Source organism: Lampris incognitus, chromosome 8 (assembly GCF_029633865.1).
Source record: "Lampris incognitus isolate fLamInc1 chromosome 8, fLamInc1.hap2, whole genome shotgun sequence".
In the NCBI taxonomy this organism is placed as follows: Eukaryota; Metazoa; Chordata; class Actinopteri; order Lampriformes; family Lampridae; genus Lampris; species Lampris incognitus.
Genome location: NC_079218.1, coordinates 30,262,566 through 30,275,397, shown reverse-complemented (window position 1 = coordinate 30,275,397; position 12,832 = coordinate 30,262,566). Strand labels below are relative to the sequence as shown.

The 12,832-nt window shown below is 44.1% G+C and overlaps 1 protein-coding gene across 4 annotated transcripts in view; it reads right to left on the bottom strand.

Moving 5' to 3' along the window:
* The window catches only part of LOC130116794 (glutamate receptor 1-like), a 134,023-nt gene that overhangs the window by 60,683 nt on the left and 60,508 nt on the right, over positions 1-12,832 (bottom strand). The window lies entirely within an intron of this gene.

Genomic DNA, 12,832 nt, shown 5'->3' with positions numbered 1-12,832 from the left:
CACTCAGGGCAGCTGAGCTGACATCAATTACATCTTCACTGCCTGAATCAACTCGCTGTTCCCTCGCCTGATTGTCTGCCTGCGCACTGTATCCTTCTCCTGCCTTGGGCTCAGTTGGCGGGGCGCTGCCTCCCCAAGGAGCAGTGGCATCTGTTTGCTCCTCATCTGGTGGAGCACTGGTGTTAGTGTGCTCCTCGGCTGGGCCATACCCCCTGGCTAAGGGTGTCCCTCGGCTGGCCTGTGAGGGAAAGTGTTCCGCTAGTGCCCCACATCCCCACACTCAAAGCATTTAATGCTGCCTGTGCTGGTGTACACTATGTAATGTCCCTCTCCATGTTTCACTCTGAAGGAAACCTCCAGTGTCTGTGACAGACAATTCAGATACATGAAAACCTGTCACCAAAGGGCTTGGACATGTTTCAGCTTATCGTTCATACAGCCTAACCCCACAGTCCTAAAACTGCTCGCCAGCTTCCCAAAGTGCTGCAGCTCCCACTTCAACACCTCACTGGAAATGAACAGAGCAACACCAGAGACGGTGACCTGGGTTGAAGGCACGACGAGTGGGGAAACCTGCAGATAGACGCCATTGAGAGAGATGCCGCTCTCTATTAACTCAGCCACGAAACGTTCCTCTTTCAGGAAAACAATCACACCTTTGTTCCTCCTGGAGGCATAGGACAGGTTGGCATGTCCCACACGGTCTCCCACAGCTAGAACCGCCTGTATCGGGACAGATGGATCAGGCTGAACCCACACTCCATGTCAGATAGAGGGAGTAAGCATCTGAGGATGCCATCTCTCTCACACCAAAAAAAAGAAAAAGAAATGACAAACAAAACACACAGACCACAGCAAATGTAGCCCATGACAACCCCCCCCCAAAAAAAACATCTGAAACCATCAGCCCTAAAGACACAAAAAAAACCTACTATAAATTGGATAAATACATCGAACTTACTAACAGCAGGTTGCACTCACCAAACACACTTACTCGCACACTGACTTCCAGCATGCACACAGAGAGAGTGGGTGAGAGAGAGAGAGAGAGAGAGATTTTTGATTGACAAAAATCCAAGCTTTTTTTTTCCATGACAAAACAAATTACTGTACAGCACGGTTAAAAAGACAATTTCATCACTTACTTAAAAATTGTATTAAATATTAAGTCTTCACCTGCCACAGAACATATTGCATCATTATAGCACAATTTTTTTGATAAAATCACCCATGTTACTCATTCCTTTAAAGAATCTAAAATCAACCCAGACTCTGGCTTTCACCAATGAGATGAAAACAGTAAGTACTTCCTGCCTGTCCTGTTCTCCACTCTTTTCTTCCTGCTACTGTAGATGGACAGTTTGGCCTCCCCTACTACCAGATTTAATATCTGCCACTTGGAGGCATCAGATTTTTTTGTAGCCAACTCCTAAAATGAAGACTGTCTTAGACCACCACTCACCAAGCAGTACAAAAACATACTTCCATGCATTAAAAAGGTTGCAGAGTCTTTTGCATCTGTAAAAACAATGAAAAACAGTTTCCACTTTGCCACAAAATGGACATTTACTTGAAACTGTGGGGTTGATCACAGAGATAAAACTATTCACTGCAATGGCACGATGGAGAATTCTCCATTGTAAATCACCAGCCCTTTTCTTTAGAGGTGGTTTATATAAAACCCTCCATACTGGTTTCACCCCACTGCCCACATCTAGTTCTTGTCTCCACACTGTGTCAACTCTCCCACCCAGTTTACATTTGTTCAGAGCTTTCACGCAACAATTATATACAGTTTTTCCTTTAACTGTGTACAAGTTCACATATTTGCAGCCCATTAGATTTAATAGGGGTTCTGAGAATCCATCCAGATTCTGAAAAAAAAAAAAAAACAGCTCGGGAGAAAAGGATCATTATCATCAGGAGTGTCCACTCCACCACTGTACTCCTGCAGCATCATTAACTGCTCCTCCATCAGTCTCTCAATCCACATATAGATCTCTGCCCGAGAAGAGAAGCCACAGCCTGGGTGTCAGTCAGTCCAGGACCAGCTACGTCCTCTATTCTCCTCAGAGTGACCACTCCAGTGGTGCATAGCATGCTGGTGAGACCTGGTATTGTGCTGTCCTGAACATCCATTCTGGCCCCATTCATAAGAGGTTCTTCCAATAGCCAGTGCAAAGAGCTTGTGGGCTCCAGTCTCTTCCATTTAAATAAATTCCATGTTTTAAAAAGTGCTTGATAAAAAGGAAGTAATTCACGTAGTTTCAAAAAACTTAAATCTTTTAAAAACAATGCAGTGTCTAAACCCAAACCAGCTGTCCTCCTCAAGATACTGCTTGTCAAATCTCTCCAAACAACATATTTTAGACCTGTAAGATACCTCTGTACAAACTGTAATCTGAGAGTAGCTTTTCTGCTTTCTATATGTATTAGACCTTGTCGGCCCTCCTCTTTTGGTAAGAACAACACACACTGGGGCACCCAATGTAACTTCTCCCAGAAAAAAAATCCACCAAGATGGCTTGTATTTTTTGTGTTAGGCTTTTAGGTGGCTCCATGCAGGCCAACCTATGCCACAAAGCAGAAGCTATCAGGTTGTTAATGACTAGTGCCCTGCCTCTAACAGACATTTGTGGCTTCAGCCATTTCCATTTGTTTAACCTTCCTTCTATTCTCTCTACCACACCCACCCAGTTCTTCTGGACTATGATCTCATTGCCAAGGTACATCCCCAGCTATTTGAAACCATCCTTTTTCCATGTCAACTACCCTGGCAGAGTGGGTAGCCCCCTCCTCCAACTCCCCACTGCCAATGCTTCACTCTTTTTCCAATTGACCTTTGCAGCTGATATGGCTCCAAAATCTTAACAATTCCCTCCAGTTTTTTTTATCTCTTCCAGGTTCTTGACAAAAATAATGATATCATCTGCATAAACTGATAAAATATGTCTTTTGTTAAAATCCTTTAAAAACAGACCTTCAATAATACTCCTTACTTTACATAACATGGGTTCAATAGACAAAGAATACAACATCCCTGAGAGTGAACAGCCCTGTCTCACCCCCCTACACACTTTAAAAGAGGCACTTAGACCTCCATTAATTTTCAGTACACTCTCAATGTTCTAGTACAAAACCTTGATCATAGCTAAAAGGTCTGGGCTGAGACCAAAATTCTCCAAAGTCTTCCAGAGTTAACGGTGCTCAACCAGGTCAAAAGCTTGTTTCTGGTCCAGAGAAATGAAGCCAGTGTCAAAGCCTAAAGGACTAGAGATTTCCAAGATATTTTAAATTAAGGACTTAGTGTCCAGAATGGCCCTACCAGGCCATTCTGATACGTCTGATCTTGGTGAATTACTGAGTCCATCACCTCTCTCAGTCTGTTTGCCAGTGCTTTGGAAAGTATTTTATAATCTGTACAGAGAAGAGACATGGGACGCCAGTTTTTAATCTCCTGTAGAGCTCCTTTCTTTGGTAAGAGAGTAATTACCACTCTCCTGCAGCTTAGCAGTAGCGACATGTCTTTAAAATTCTCATCAAAAACTGTTAAAAGATCTCCACCCATCTTCTTCCAAAACTCTTTTATAAAACTCCACTGGAATCCCACCAATGCCAGGGGCCTTTCACCCTTCCATGCCCTGCAGGGCTGTGAAAAAGTTCTTGCAGAACCAGTGGTTCTCCCAACTCAGCATTGATTTCTTCCAGGACTTTGGGGAAATTTTTACCGAAGTATCTAAACAGTTCTTTGTCTTCTCCATACTCACTGCTGTAAAGCTAAGAGTGAAAACACACTGCTCACCCCTGTATTCAATAAAGTCTCTTAGTTCCTGTTCTGTAGCACAATGCAGAGCATAATAAACTTGCTTTGCCCATTCTTCTTCTCCAAGCCAAAGAAAAACTTGAACGGTGCACCCATCAGCACTGCACTCTGAAAACGTGACCGGACAAGTGCCCCCTGAGCCTTAGTGCCTAGTAGGTCTGCAAGAGCAGATCTTTTTAGACTTGAGATCTTCAATATGATCTCTATATCCGGTGGATTCTGCTAAACACTGCAGTTCCACAATTTCAGTCTCTAGATCTCACATAGATCTGATAATGTCCCATGTGACACTGAGAGTGTACTGCTGACAGAGTTGTTTATCTCTACTTTCACACAATCCCACCACTGTCTTAAAGATGTAAAATCATCTTTTCTGCTCTTAAAATCTCTCCAAAATTCTTTTTAAACACATCCTTAAAATTAGCATCATAAAATAACGCTGTGTTAAAACGTCAATATGCACTTTTAGTTTTTAAATTAGGGATTAAGACATTACAGGCCACCTGATAGTGATCAGTAAAACCAACAGGTACCATTCCTCACCATTTAAAAATGTTAAAATTATGTTTAAAACAATAAAACCGGTCTAACCTAGCTAAGGATATTAAATTCTCTCTAGTGTGAGACCAAGTATATTGTCTTTTATCACCATTCATCCTTTTCCACACATCTACTAAATCCTGTGTTTCCAGTAGTTGTCTCAGTGCACGCTGTGATGCACTATGAGGTTCTAAATAATTTCAGTCAATACAATCATTTTTGGTACAATTATAATCTCTCTTTGGTTCTACGGCTAGCAGCCACATCACAGTCAGAAGATTCACCCTCCCTATCAGCAGCAGAGTCCTCCTCCATACTGGATCCAGACTCTGTATCTATCTGTTTTGCTTTTCTCTTTCCTCTGGTCTTACTTGCTATCCCTTTCTTTGCCTGGGAATTTCCACTTTTACGTTTAGATTTCCTTTTCAGTTGTGTCACTCTTAGGGCCTCATCTTTCATCTCACTTTCACTTCCTCTCAACACTACATCCTCTGCAGCACATTCACTTACACAGTCTTCCTTTCATTTTGCAGCCACCTGTCCCTCACCTTCCCCCTCCTGTCCTTTCTCACCCACCTGACTGTCCTGTTGCCAGTTCTTTCTTCCTCACCCACCTGACTGTCTTGTTGTACTTCGCCTTTCTCCTCCTGTCCTCCCTCACTCACCTGACTGTCTTGCTGTACTTTGCCTTCCTCCTCCTGTCCCACCACACTTTCCTGGTTGTCTTGTCTCATTGTCCCCGTCTCATTCTGGTTCTGTTGCCCAGTTTCCCCTCTTCCAGCAGGTGCCTTGTTAGAACCACTCTGTCCTGATGTAGTAGAGTTTTTTGTTTTTTTTTCTGGACATGCTCTGATGAGATACCCCTCTCTACCACAATTAAAACATCTCATATTGTTGGATGTTACAAAAATAACATAATCAAAGTCATCCACTCTTAGTTTGAAGGTTCAGCTCCTCACTCCTGTTGTTCAGGAACACGTGTAGTTGCCTTCTGTGTGACACTACATGTTTTAAATGAGGAGACTTGCAGCCTGAGAAAACTTTCCTTAATTGGAAGACAATTTTTCCATGTTGCGATAACTCCTATGTCAACACTTCATCTCTAATGAAGGGAGGAATATTTGTCAAAGTCACTCAATTCTCTGGTGTGGTGAGAGGCAGAAGAGATACGAACGTATCGTTCACCACAATCTCGTTCTCCACCACCGCGTTCGCCTTTTCAACGCTGTCTACAAATATGACCACTGCGTTGTTCATCTGGGCAGCAGACTTAACACTGTTGTAACGAAGGCTGGATTACGGACCGGGCATGCCGGGCGAGTGCCCCGGGCCACGAGGGGCCCCAAAAGGTCAGGGGTATTGTGTTTGTGTATAGTAGGGATCCCCAATCATACCCTACAAGGGACGTTTGTTCGGGTTTTTTTTTTCAAATGTATTTCTGATTTTTCCCTTTTTCTTCCAATTCAGTGGCCAATTGATCCCTACTTTAGTTCAAACACCCACCCTCGTACTGTATGTGTTCGCCACTGCATCTCTCCGGCCGGCAGTCTTGAAGGAGACGCCTCGCCACTTTCGTGACAAGGTGAATCCAGGCCCGAACCACTGCTTTTTCCAACACACACAGAGACGCATTCATGTGACAAACACAAGCCGACTCCGCCCCCCTCCTGAAGACAGTGCTGCCAATTATTGCTGCTTCGTCGAGTCCGGCCATAGTCGGCTCTGACGAGGCCGGGGCGCGAACCCCAGTCCCCAGTGGGCAACTGCATCGACACAAAGCCGAGGCTTAGACCGCTACCCCACTGCCGACCATACAAGGGACGTTTCTTAAAACGCTGCATCGCGATATAGGGCCCAAGCTAGTCTCTATTGATGCGGTGACCCCAAGCTACAGTCTCTACTGATGCAGGGCCCCAAGCTACAAAGTCTCTATTGATGTTGTGAGCTGCTATTCTCATCTCTGTTTGTTTTGTGATTCAAAACTGTGTTGTACTTTGTAGTCGCCATCCGAATCCCATGCAGATCGGCATAACGTCGACTACCATATTAGTTATTTGCATTAGTTTTACATTTAACAATGTTTAGTATTGTTTGTGTAACCTATCTGACGGGGTGGGGGGGGGCAATGGACGGGCCCCCTGGTGGGTTAATCCGGCCATGGTTGTAACCCACATGCTGCTGCATGGCCAGAGAGCACTCCTCCACTGAACAAGGGAAAGCCGGCACAATCTTAATGCTGTGCTTCCAGGTCAGTTTAGACAGATCCATGCCCGTGACTAGCACGCCGACCAGCAAACACTGGCCAACTACAAACACATACACAAACCCCTAAAAACTCCCTATATACACACAAAAAAAACAAACAAACCCTACATTACACAGTATTTACAACATTTACAAAAAAGACAACGATAGAAAAAAGTTTGAAAGTCACTCACACCGTAGAGATCGCAACAAACACTCGCATGCTCTGCTCGCTCAGTCACGCTCCCATCCACTCAGAGAGAGAAAGAGTTGAGATGAAAGTTGTTGCTGTTATATTTGATGAGTTTATTTGTTTTGTACTATGTTCCTTTACTGTATGTACTATGTTTCTTTTGCTGTCATATATGTATTTGCTATGATATGTTTTCTAATTGTTTAGATTTTCAATGTTTAAATGCTTGCTTTGGCAATATGTAGTGTTGCGTCATGACAATAACGCCATTTGAATTTAAATTTGAATTTGAGAGAGAGAGAGAGAGAGAGAGAGAGAGAGAGAAAGGGGATGTGTGTGTGTGTGTGTGTGTGTGTGTGTGTGTGTGTGTGTGTGTGTGTGTGTGTGTGTGTGTGTGTGTGTGTGTATCCTTCCAAACAGCTGCTAATTGGAAGGCTTTGGTCTTCTTTGATGAATTAATTGCTCATCTTCCATATTCAGGGAGAGAGAGAGAGAGACATAGATATCGGAGGGAGAGAGGAGGAGAAGAGAGGATAGAGAGAAAGTAAATGGGTGGATGAGGAAGAGGTGAAAAGCTGTGAAGGAGAACAGGAGCAGAAATGAAGAGAGTGTTGTTAATAAGTGAGTAAGAGGAAGGGTAAAGGAGGAAAATTAAGTATGAAAAATGAATAGGAGCACAAAAGAGGAGCAGGAAGATGAAGAGGAGATGAGAGAGAGAGCTGGGCTGAACAAGGCAGATGTGAAGAGATGATAAGTATATGTATGTCATATTAATATATCACTGCATACATAAATATACTGTTCTGTTACGGTAGTTTAGTGAATGACATTTTTCTAAGTCATTTCAATTGTTTTCTGCGACAGGTAGTGGTTCCTTTAAGAAACACAGGAAGTTAGCCTCCCATGTGACTTTAGTGAGGAAGTGAAGACGCATTGCACAAAGAATGGCTATTTTTTTAGGATAACTTTTTTCCATCAGCAAATGTCTGCACACATCTTATGCCATTCATAGCATCATAGTTTCACTATGCCGCCCTTGTTATGTACTGACAACTTGGCAGTAAGTTAAACACCTTTTGCAAATCAACTAGATCCTGTGCTTCATGTTCTTCTAAACGCTCCAGTGGTTCATCCACTGGGGCTGCTGCCACCATGGCTCATGCTAAAGCAAAGGCAGCCAAGGCCTGCCTACCTTATGCAAAGAAGGAAATGGCACTAAAAGTAGAAAAAGCACAATTAGAGGAAACAATGGATATGTTGGCGTTAGAGAGAGAAATGGTCGCAGCTGTGGCTGAAGCAGAAGCCTTAGAGGCAGCCGTTGAAGGCAGTGATTCAAGTAGCTGCAAGCTTCAACTCGAAGCAACCCCCCTTGACCCTGTAGAGCGTACCAGAGAATACATCGCTGAACAGGCCAAAGAGCAAAATAAAATACAGTTAGCACGAGCACTGCATCTACCCTCTCAAGATGAGATCAGGCGGCTACACACAGAGCCAGTGTCAGCATTCTCTATCTAAAACCCACACCTCAAGGCAGAGAGTAGCCAAGCCGACGCTGAACTTTGCTCTACAGCACCAAACAGAGTAACAGTTCAGCAGCCACAGCTCGGTGCAGATATGCCTCTCTACTCAAGAAACATGCAAGTTTATCATCGCACATACAGAACAAGGTCCAGAGACCACAGTCCCCCACCTTCTTCTGTGCCCAGTCAAACACCTCACTACCCTTACTGTGACCAATCTAGCATGATTGACTTCATCAGATATTTCGCTCTCCGTGAGCTGGCCACCACGTTTGATCCATTTCAATGACCAACCACATAGCTACAGAGCCTGGAAACGGTCCTTTTGGAATGCGGTCAGTGGCCTAGATTTGACATCCAGTGAGGAGATGGATATGCTTGTCAAGTGGCTGGGGAAAGAGTCAGGTGAGTATGCCAAATGGATCAGGGCAGTCCATGTTAACTTCCCAGATAGAGGACTTGGGATGATATGGGATAGACTGGATGCATGTTACGAGGCCCCCAAAGTAATCGAAGATGCACTTTTCCGACATATCGATAGCTTCCCAAAAATCTCCAACAGAGATTATTCGAAACTCCATGAGTTAATCTGTCTCCTCATGGAACTGGAGGCAGCTAAGGCATATGGAGACCTTCCAGGCCTTCAATGCCTCGATACATCACGGGGAATAAATCCTTTAGTCCAAAAGTTGCCCTTCAGCCTACAAGAGAATTGGCTGTATCACGGATCCAGCTACAAACAACAACACCATGTCTCACCCCGCCCCCCTTGAAGTTTTTCTCGACTTCATCAGAGAACAGGCTAAAATAAGGAACGATTCAAGCTTTAACTTCACTGGCCAAGCGGATGCTCCTCCAAAAGCAGACAAGACTCCATGGAGTCTAAGCAGACAGAGGAAAATCTCAGTCCACAAAACACATGTACTTCCTACAGCTCCTCTTGCCTCAGACAGAGATGATCTTAAAGATGACGATACCGATAGTCAGTGCCCCATTCATAAAAAGCACAATCTACTCAGTAAGAGCCGGGCTTTCCGTGAGAAGCCTTTAGAGGAACGCAAAGCATTCCTGAAGGAGAACGGAATTTGCTTTAAATGTTGCATTTCTACACAATACAAGGCTAAGAACCGTAAGTCCACAACAACATGTCTTGAGTGTGGGTGAGAAGTGAGTGAGAAGCATATCGCGGCCCTCCACCACGGACCAGCAGGAGCCATGCCTCTCTACAGAGCATGGTGGGGAGCAAGACCTTACACCATATTTAGAAGTCACAACTCACTGCACCGAAGTCTGTAGTGGTGATGAGAGTGACAGATCGTGCTCTAAGAGCTGCCTCATTAAGATCTACCCTGCCGGCCATCGTGATAGAGCGATGAAGGTCTACGCAATCCTCAATGAGCATAGCAATAGGTCCTTAGCTTGTTCTGAGTTCTTCGATGCCCTCAATGTCCAAGGTCCCACCTTTCCATATTCTCTCTGAACCTGCTCTGGAGTAACAGAGACCATGGGGAGAAGAGCCTTAGGCTACCAAATTGAATCACTAGATGGAAAAGTCTGTCTTCCCCTGCCAAGCTTCTTGGAATGCAATGACATCCCTAAGAACAGATTGGAGATTCCGACACCCAACGCTGCATCTAACCACCCTCACCTGAAGTCAGTGGCTCACCTCATCCCAGAGCTCGAACCAAATGCTCCCGTCATGCTTCTCCTTGGGCGAGACATAATTACAGTCCATAAAGTGCCCAGGCAGGTGAATGGTCCTCGTGATGCTCCCTATATCCAGAAACTCGACCTGGGATGGGTGATAGTTGGTAACGTCTACTTGGGAGGTGATCACAAGGCTGCCACAGAGAATACATTCTATACCAGCACAACAGAACAAGAACGCCCCTCCATCTTTGAGCCCTGCCCAAACATCTTCCATGTGAAGGAGAGATACAGCCATTTTCAGTGTCCCGATTATCCTAGGGTGCGCTCTACAGAGAAACTTATCTGCAATGAAAAAGCTGAACAGTTAGGCTCCACAGTATTTCAGCAGACAAAGGATGTAGTCGAGGGTAGTCCTCAACTATCATCACTGAGATGCAATCTTGAGGGGAAGCCAGTGATGAAACAGCACTATCTCACCTTCATTGAGAAGGCGTTCCAGAACAATCATGCAGAAGTGGCAGTCTTCCCAGCCCGACCTTCAGCCTGAACACATTGTGCTCCTGAAGGACGACCAACTTAAGAGGAATGATTGGCTTTTGGAACTGATTACTCAAGTCTTCCCCAGCAAAGACAACAGGGTACACAAGGTAGAGAGATCAAGGTCTCTAGGAAGGATGGGACTAAAGTGTTCCTGCGGCCCATTACCCAACAGTCCGGCTCATCACTCCTGCGAAGGAGCCATAATAAATGTGTTAGGGACTGTTGGGTGGTGGCGGTTAATCACGCCAGACGGGGAGTGTTCGGTTACGGTAGTTTAGTGAATGACATTTTTCTAAGTCATTTCAATTGTTTTCTGCAACAGGTAGTGGTTCCTTTAAGAACACAGGAAGTTAGCCTCCCATGTGACTTTAGTCAGGAAGTGAAGACATATTGCACAAAGAATGGCTATTTTTTTGTAGGATAACTTTTTCCATCAGAAAACGTCTGCACACATCTTATGCCATTCGTAGCATTATTGTTTCACTATGCCGCCCTTGTTATGTACTGACAACTTGGCAGTAAGTTAAACACCTTTTGCAAATCAACTAGATCCTGTGATTCATGTTCTTCTAAACGCTCAAGTGGTTCATCCACTTGATGGACGGAAGGTGTTTAACTTACTGCCAAGTTGTCAATACATAACAAGGGTAGCATATATACAAACAAAAACTTGGTCTCTCTCCTCTCTCACTCTCTCTCTCTCTCTCTCTCTCTCTCTCTCTCTCTCTCTCTCTCTCTGTCTTCCTGTTTGTCTGTCTCTTTGTTTCGGTCACTCCGTCACCGTTTCATGATCATGTCTGTCTCCTTTTTTCCTCTCCATCTCTCTTCTTCGCTTTCTATCCTTGCATTGCCTGTCGCTCTATCCTCACTCTGTCTTGTTTTCTTCCCTCTTCTCTTCTTTCATTCTTCCTCTCTTTTCCCCTTTTTTCTGGTTGCTTTGAGGGGGAGCCGGAGATGTTGAGCTATGGAAGAACGTATGAAAAGGAGGACTGGAAGGAGGAGGGGAGGATGAGAGCTGTGAAGATTTTGGCACCTGTCAACATCACAGGTCCAATTAGAGTCCTAATGAGAAACAGTCTGCTAGATGCTGACAACGCACACAAACCCAGCTGGTTTGGCAACTTTTAACACTGCTCAGCATTGAAGACGTGCAGGCCAGGGAGAGGTGGAGAGAGAGAGAGAGAGAGAGAGAGAGAGAGAGAGAGAGAGAGAGAAATGAGGAGAAATTGTAGGATTGAAGAACAGATGTAAAGAAAGATGGAAGGGAGTGACGGGAAAGGGGGTAGGATTAAAAGGCCAGCTGAGACTCTTGAAGGACGGTTTTGATAATCTAGGAATATTCTTATCATTTATGCTATTAGCTTGTCTCTCTTTTCAACAAATAGTCGTAATATTGTGATGCTTAACTGACTTCTGTAGGGGCTCTTCTTTTGCTTCTGTTCATGCATGCAGAGGTCAAAGGTCAGGCTCTCTCTCTCTTACTTTCTCTCACATAAACACACACATACACACACACACACACACACACACACACACACACACACACACACACACACACACCACAAACATTTCAGGAACTTGTAGGAGCTACTAATACTTGCTCAAGGACACCTCAGCAGAATAAACGTTCTTTGGACTTGAACCGAGGTTTCTCTATTCAAAAGATAACCCTGTAAACTTAAATGAAATGAAAATTATTTTCATAATAACATAAAATTGTAAAATAATACAGAGCTAAGACTAACTGCATGGAACCGAACTAAGTTAAACTAAACTAAACTAAACTAGGAAGAGCCCACACCAGTATAAATTCATCAAGAATAAATTCATCAAAAATTAAAGGATGATAAATGAAAACCAAAACAGTGATCAGTGTGGTAAAGACTAAAAAACGTTGTCACTCTATTCTGTGAAGTAAACCGGCAGCTTCACCTCGTGCACAAACGGGTCCACTTTCTAATAGCTGGTTTATGTAGCTCAGTAAATGATGCTGTCTGTGAAATGGACCAGTAGACTCACAACAGTGTGACTTGATGTCCACTATGGTAAACACTGACAGGTTAGTAGACTGGGTCAGGACATGGACTGTTACTTTAGCTTGGTATCTGAATTGGACTTTAGAGTCAATGTCGTCTTTGGAGTACGGCACAGGGAGCATATAGTAACATCGTACATTTTGTGTATTGGTAAATGCCAGGAGCCAAATGGAGTTCTGGAGAGGAACAGTACTTTGAAAAGAAAACTGGTTTCTGGGCAAAGCAGATAGACTGTTTTGCTTCTCTTCTGAATTTCCTCTGCAACTCTCTCTCTCTCTCTTTCTCT